The sequence below is a fragment of the Octodon degus genome, unplaced genomic scaffold (genome assembly GCF_000260255.1).
Source record: "Octodon degus isolate 3935 unplaced genomic scaffold, OctDeg1.0 scaffold00042, whole genome shotgun sequence".
In the NCBI taxonomy this organism is placed as follows: Eukaryota; Metazoa; Chordata; class Mammalia; order Rodentia; family Octodontidae; genus Octodon; species Octodon degus.
The window spans coordinates 15,384,421-15,392,179 of NW_004524618.1; the positions used below are offsets into that span (position 1 = coordinate 15,384,421).

Here is a 7,759-nt window from a genome sequence, read left to right on the forward strand (position 1 = left end):
CGGGGGCTGCGGGGGCTGCGGAGCCGCGGGCGGGCAGGCAGCGGCGGGGAAGTCGGGCCGGGGCGCCGCCGCCGACCCGTTTCGTAACCGTGCTGGCTGCTGCTTCCTCGGGCCTGGCGGCCACAGCGGCCGGACCTGATGGAGCGAGCTGCAGAAGGCAGGAGTTCGCCAGGTGGGATCCAGGTTGCCTCCAGCAGCTTCCACGCCCGGACCATCGGCCTCTTTTTTTTTTTTTTTATCTTAAAGCTCTTCCCGGACACACTGGGATTCTACAATTGTGGGTTCCCTGGGGGGTTAGACGCTGGCAGAGAGAGACAGTATTCAGATATCTTAATAAAAGAGACCGAAGAGAATGCCTTGTAGTGAGTGATAAGAGGGATTGTCGTCACTTCAGTTGTTGACCTTATTCTGGGAGAATTGCCCAAATGGGAAAATACATTCTGCAAAGAAACATTACTTTGCTTATTTTAAAAATAGTAATTGACCTTTGACGTTTAGGTGATGTGATAGGGGACTTTAAAATCCACAGCCAAATGATTTTCTTAAGGTTAGTGCGCTTGTTGTTTAAGGGATACGTGGGAAATGTTAAAGGCAAAGTTTAGCTCTAGCTCAAGCCCTTTGGAAACGTCAAGAAGGGGCGTCATAAATGAAGAAGAGTTGTCACCCTGGAGGAGATGACTCTTGGCGCAACTTTTGGTTTGACTTTCTTAGCAACAGTCTTTTTCATTATGTAAAAGAATTTAATCAAGATTGACAAGAATGGTCTTCTTTATATTTGTATTTAAAATGTGGAGAATCACAACTTTCTAACAGTACATATATTGAGATAGTTGAGATAACATTTTATTACATTATAGCCTTTACCCATCAGGCTGGTGTTTACAGAGATGGGCGCTTAGAAAGGTGGTTTTGCCACTTCCCCTGTTCCACCTCCTTTTTGTCCTGAGGCCTGTGTTTTCTGTCCTCGTAATCGCTGTGTGTATTATTAGCACCTACCACATTATCCAGGTAGATTCTTGGCCTCCGTAATGCCCAGGCTGTCTCCTGTGCGAAGGCACCTGAGAAAAAGCACAGCTGGGGTGTCTTCACCTGGTCCTAGAAGTCATGCGGTGACTGGACATGTGATGTTTTTATTTGCTCCCCAGTATTTTTTCAGCTGTTGTTTCCCACCCAGTTCACCGCAAAAGATAAATCTCCTAAAAACGTTTTTGATGTCCTTTTTCCCTTTTAACATTCTCTCCTGGGAGTGAATGTACATTGGATGATAAACCAGCCATTCTGTGGTATTTAAAGAGTGGTTCTCAGAACCCAAGTACCATACTTTTTTACTTGATATTTTCTTCTGTCAACTAATCTTATTATTCTTCTATTCCTTAGCTTTTCTCTGTGCTCCTTTTCATTTCTGGTGCAGTATTCCAAGTGCTGTGGCTCCTGGGTTAGGTGGGCGATGGCCTGGTGCCCGTAGGGTGACTTGTCCTTTGTTCAGTTGTCACTGTCGGGCTTTCCAACCGCTTGCCATGACCACTGTGTAGGTTTCAGTGTTCGCTTGGGTCAGGATTCACATGGTGTTTTAAGGTTGACCTCATTCATCTTCTTTTAAATGAGGTTAGGTGATGAGTTGTCTGTATTGTGTAATGATTTCTATTCACTTCCTGGTAACTTCTTACGCAGAGGAAAATATAACTAAGATATTTTCAAAGGTTCGTACTTGAAAATGTGTTCTTCAACTGTCAGATTACATGAGGAGTATAGGAGAAATCCATACCTTGATCATTTATAAGAACTATAATGTAATTGTAACCTCCCGTTTCAGAAAGGACAGTTGTCCCTAAGTTCAGAAATGATTGGCTGCTGAGAGTCTTACCAAAGAATGTGTTCTGTCACACAGTTGCAGTTGCTGCTTTTCTCCAGTCTGAAGGCATGCCTCTCTCATCCAACTTCTAGAAGGGAGGCTTAGGCAGTAGAATCACAGGTTCCAGACCAGCCTGGGCAACTTAGTGACTTATTAAGACCCTGTGTCAAAAGAAAAAAAAATTTAAAGGGTTTGGGGTGGCCCAGCACAGAGATTATGGGTTCAATCCCTATTACCACCAGAAAAGGAAAACTTCTGAGATTGGATTGAATTATTTTAGCACAACTTTTCCAAAAGGATAAGCACCACTGTCCATTGAGCACAGTCTAGTGTTGGTCCAGGGCCAGGGGACGGGCCGGGGGCCGTTTCTTCTTACCTTGGACCAGTGCAACCCTTGAGGCCAATCTAGTCTGCTGAGGGTAAAAGACAATTTTTAGCCATTCATCCCTCGGATTTCAAATGCAATGTTCCGTCTTCAAATAACAGAGTTAGTTAATGATGATTGCGGGGACCAGCGGTTCTTCTGCTCTGTCTGCGGAATTAACCTCAGACATATATAATGTTTTGGTCGTCTCTCTCCCAGCTGCCATTGAACCCAAGGCCTTCCCACAGAGCTACCTCCCTAGGGCCCTGTTTTTATTTTGTACCTTGAGACATGGTCTCTCTAACTCATCAACTTGACCGAGCTGTGTTGCAACTTGGAATCCTCCAGCCTCAGCCTCCCACTGCTGCTGGGATTGTAGTCATTTGCCACCACTTCAGAGAGTTCCCTTAAATGTGTTGCTTTCAACAAGTGATCTCTACCTCCAGCCCTTTTCTCATTCAGCAAATGTTTTGTGAGCTGCAATGAAAGCCTAGCACACAGCCAAGGAAACAAGGTACAGTATATCCGTGTCCTTGATCACAGCGCTTTGCTTTGGGAAACAAAACAAAGATTAAGTCGAATCATAAAGTAGGAAATGCACAAGAATGTGGCCTGGCCTCTAGACAGACAGAACACAGCTCCGATCTAGCCTCTGTCTCGTCCACACTTGGACTGTTACCAAATCTTTCTGCAATCTCATTTTCCTGTTATAAAATGGAAGTAATTCTGGTACTGCATGATGGAACTGAGAGATAGATTCCAAGTTCTGGTACGTGGCACACAGATAAGTGCAAGTGTCTGTCCAGTGGCAAAAGAAAAAGCATTTGCATTTATCGACTCCTCTTCCTGGGGTCTCAGAATGATTGACAGGGTGCTGCGTCATCCTGGGGGCACCACATCATGCGTGCCTGTCCCAGAATTAACTGATTAAATTACCTATTTGAGACCATCTGTGTGATCCACACGTATGGACCTTTAAGACTGTTCAAGTGGAGAAAAAGGTTGCTAAAGGTTAGGCTGTAAGATCTAAAAGACCTGTGCTAGGACCTGGAGTTTTAGAGTTCTTGGGTCTTTGTTATTTTTATTTTCTATTGTTCTTAGAACAGTGGAAAGAGAATTGGCCCTGGTTTGTTAGCCAAATTCTGGTGAATGTGGGGGGAGTTGCCTCCCAGCCCCATCTTTGCTACCTGTACTAATTAGACCCATTTCCTAGGTCATCGTAAACAGCGCAGGATGTGTTTGGTCCATGCTGGCGTCCAGTAAGTGTTCAGCAAATGGAAATTCCTGTTGCTGAGTTGCCAGGTCGGTGCAGTATGGAGGAAGAAGGGAACAAGCAGCTGTAGGAGCTGAGGCCAGCTAGGTTATGGAGAGGTGGAGAAGAGGAAAGGGAGTTTACAGAATTGACCAGGAGCTGAGTGAGTGTGGTGGCACGTTCCTGCAATCCCACCCTGCTGGGAGGCGGAAGCAGGATTCCAAATTCTAGCCCAGCCTAGGCAGGTTAGCAATTTAGCCAGACACTATCTCAATAAAGACAGATTGTAAAGGGCTGGGGACGTAGCTCATTGGGACGACCCTGTGTTTAATCCCTAGTACAAGGGGGGAAAAGGAGGAAAGGGGCTGGAAGAAGAGGTATTTAAATAACAAAAAATGCAGTCGTTGTGCTTGCTTCCTGAGGCAATTAAAGCAGTGGAGGCTGTTGACACACTGGTCTTTAATCTGAATTGTCCTCCTAGGTGTTTTGCATTTTGGATATTTTGAAGAAAGTCGTGTTGCTAGTTAAAAGCTTTGCTTCCTGGGCATGTCAGTTTTGGGATCTTGATAGGAGTCTGAGCAGTGTAGGCGTTTATGGTGAGAATTTAAGCCCCTGAAGTCAGCATGCGGAAGTTTTGTGGCCCAGCCGTCACGTGATGACTCATTACCACCCTGCGCATCTCTTCCCTTAGTGTTACTGGATGTTTTGTGCGTGTCTGAATTGGAAATAGGTTGAATGCTGAAGAAACAGTCTAGGGGACGGGATGGATAGTGGCCAATGACACAGGTGGGGTGAGCGTTCAGAAACAGGCCAGAGGTGGACAGTGCTGCGAGGTAGGAGCGCTAGGCCGCCAGGAGAACCTGGTCTCAGTTAAGTGTCTGTCTTTGATAGAGATAGAGATTGCATAGGTTTTAAGGAATTTAATCTCTGTGTGGTAAAAAGTGAAATGGGTGCTCTTGGTTCTGATTTGCACATCTGTTTCTTTTTTAAAAAAAATGTTAAAAGCAGAGCATAAGTGTATGTATGCAGCGATAAAACAGGTACTTTATGTGTTAGAATTGGTCGAAAGGGTAAGTTTATTATGTGGCTCCCAATAGGACATTAGCTATTTAGAGCTGTCTGGGGTCTACCCTGGGAGGAAGGTCCCGCTTTGGCTCTGGCTGTGACCTGTGACAAAGGTCTCAGCACCTTTGTTGAGTGACGGACCCAAAAAGTACAGTGAAATCCCACTGCACAGATAACCAGGAAAAAGGATGGCTCTCCTGGGAAAATTTAAAAATCACTGCATTTACACTTAAAAAGATGAGTCACGTCTTAAAAGAGGAAATTCCATTGTGTTTGTCCCACGTATTTGTATATTTAACAATATAATGACAATCCATAAAAGCTAGAACCAAAAAAGTTAGGGAAATTGTATTTTGAAAACAACTCGCTAGATTTTTTAACTAAAAGTTTCAGAATGATTATTCTGTTTTCCCAAGTTAATACGTACTTTCATTCTTGATTTTCTTCCTATATTTTTGTTTCTTCTAAATCTCTCTCCAAGGCAGACCATATAGCTCAGTAGATTAAAGGGGCTGGGGAGATGTGTCAGTGGAATAAGCGCTTCTCTGGCAAGCTTAGGGGTTTGAGTTCAATCCCCAGTTCCGCCAAAAAGAAGTAGATTAAAGTGCCTGCTTCAGCGGAGCTCGGGGGCTAGAGTTTGATTCGTGGTGTGCTGTGCTGGCCCTACCCCTGGGTTGCACTGAAATTGCAATTGAGACTGGGGCCTGGTAGCACACACCTGTAATCCCAGCTCTTGGGAGGCAGACCACAGGTGGGTCACTTTGAGTCCGATCTACGTAGTGAGACCCTGTAGTCCTTATAGACCTGAACTAAAATACAAAAAAAAAAAAAGTCTTTCTCTCTCCATGTTCTCCTTGAAGTACAGTAATCCCAAATGTTTTAACTCCTTAAAGTCTTTTTAAAAGATTGCAGAACATTCTATTTTAAAATGAGGTAGATAATTTATATTTTCTTAGTCCAGTCTATTCAAAGTGGTGCAGATGGGCAAATGTTATAAAGAGTTAGCTTTATGGTGTTGATCAATTGTTGAAAAATCATTAGCGTTTTTTGTATGTACATTTCATCCTTTGAATTGAAACACTTAAGATCTGTGTGACCGGTGTTTTCCTTTAAGCGTTAGTTTGAAGTTGTTCTGACAGGGCTGGCAACTTGGCAGAGAAGTCGGACTGGAGCAGGTCGAGGTCCAGAAGTAACCTGACCACTGTGGCCATTGGCAGGCGATGCAGATGAAGACGGAAGATTCCTCTGCCCTGTCATAGGTTCTCAGAATAGCAGCCTGTTGGCTCGGCACTATGCGGGGGTCAGCTCTGCTTTCTGACCAGAATGGGTTGGTGGCCTCAGAATAGAGGCACTGTTTTTTATTATTTCTTTTTTGAAGAGTACAAATTAGAATTAAAACAAAAAATTACAAATGATGCAGATTTTCACTTAACAAAGTAACGTGAATTTGTGTTTGTTGTAATGCATAGTGTTGCCTTCCAACCAGTTGTTCGTATTACCAGACACTTGTGTGTAACATTGGAAGAAGAAATAAAAAAGAAATAAATGTATGAGAAATTAAGAAGAAAAAAGTGCAAACAATTGAAGAAAAGGAGACGAGACAAAATAAAGCATTAACTGCTCCTTTTCATAAATCAGCAAAAATGCATAGTACAGTTGTCAAAAGCATCCTGCTTACATACATAGATATATCACTGTTACTCTTGCTCTTTTTAAGAAGATGTTGAAGAGTTTTTCTATTCTTTGACACATTTAGAATACTTAGCAGTTTGTATTGAAGTTTCTGAAGGGATATAATTTTGGTACATGAACCTCCTAACGCTGGAAAGCATGCTGGATTTTGTGGGATTTAGATTGGTAGTATCCTGTTCATATAGTTGTTTTGCTAAAAATATGCACTGCCTAATCCAGGCTTACATAGATGTGTCACTGGAAGTAGGGAACACATTAATCTGATTATGATGATGATTTTGCCGTGTGTTTCAGTAGTGGTGATGTGTAACTAATTGCGTGGATGTTAACCTTTGCCATTTTGTCTTTCAAAGTCCTAGGTACAAAGATCTCTGGTTATCAGTAATTTCATTTTACTGATGCTTCACTAATAGGGTACTGCTGTTTTTTGGTTTAATATAATTACTGTTGAGGGCACACAGTATCAGAGAAAGGGAAAAAGCCTAATCCTGCAGTTTAATAATAATGATGATAAATGTATATTTCTCCTTTCATAATAAATCATTTTGACTTCAGTTGTTTCTCTTTGACATCTGACACACAGAAACAAGCTAAAGTTCCACCCAAATTTTTATACTGCTTTTGCAGCGTAATGGACAAATACAGAGTTATACTTTATGGAAAACTTTGTCATGTAATTAATTGTTTGCTCTTTTTGTGTGTGTTCCTGTAGCTTGCACCTTCTCTTCCTTTACAAGAAGATTTTGTTTATCACTGGAAGGCAATTACTCATTACTACATAGAGACTTCAGGTCAGTACCAGTGATTAATATCATTTAATCAACGGCAAATTTGTGAGATACCAAAATTTATTTCAAAGTAAATTTTTAAAGTTATTTTATATTTAACTTTAAACAATTTTACCTTTAATTTAACTTTTAGGTTCATTTTACTGATTTAAGAATATGTCTAGAGAGGGCCGGCCTGATAACTCAGCAGACTAAAGCGCCTGCTTAGGCAGATCCTAGCGGCCCGGGTTTGATCACCAGTGTGCTGTGCTGGCCCCGCCCCCAGGGCATGCTGAGACAGTGATTGAGACTGGGCTGGGGGCACATGCATGTAATCCCAGCTCTTGGAAGGCTGAAAACAGGAGAATAACTACAAGTCTGATCTTTATAGTGAGACCCTGTAGACCCTGTAGGCCCTGTCCTAAATACAGGAAAGAAAAAAAAAAAAACAAATACATATATCTAGAAAACATCTACTATGTGTCAGGCATTGTTCTAGGCACCAGGGACAGAGTAGTTAGACAGGCAACAGCCCTGTCCAGATAGAGCTTATACCTTGATTTGGGGAAAGGAAGACAGTAGATGAATGCAGAAATTGTGTCAACTGAGAAGTATTCAGGGGAAGGGGGAGAAAATTCCATATTTGGGATGTGGGGCCAGCAGTCGGCTACCTAAGGTAAGAGAAATCTGTATTGTTCAAAGTGCCTTCTGAACTAAAACCTAAAGGAGAGAGACCCCAAGCTTGCTGGAAAAGTAGGAAAAGTAGC

General features: G+C 42.5%; 1 protein-coding gene across 1 annotated transcript in view; it reads left to right on the top strand.

Moving 5' to 3' along the window:
* Positions 1–56: 56 nt before the first annotated feature.
* Fam160b1 (family with sequence similarity 160 member B1) overlaps positions 57–7,759 on the top strand; it is a 36,478-nt gene continuing 28,775 nt past the window's right edge. The window contains exons 1-2 of the mRNA XM_023715526.1: positions 57–172; positions 6,938–7,016. The gene's annotated coding sequence lies outside the window, so the exon portion shown is untranslated. The remainder of the gene's footprint in view (positions 173–6,937; positions 7,017–7,759) is intronic.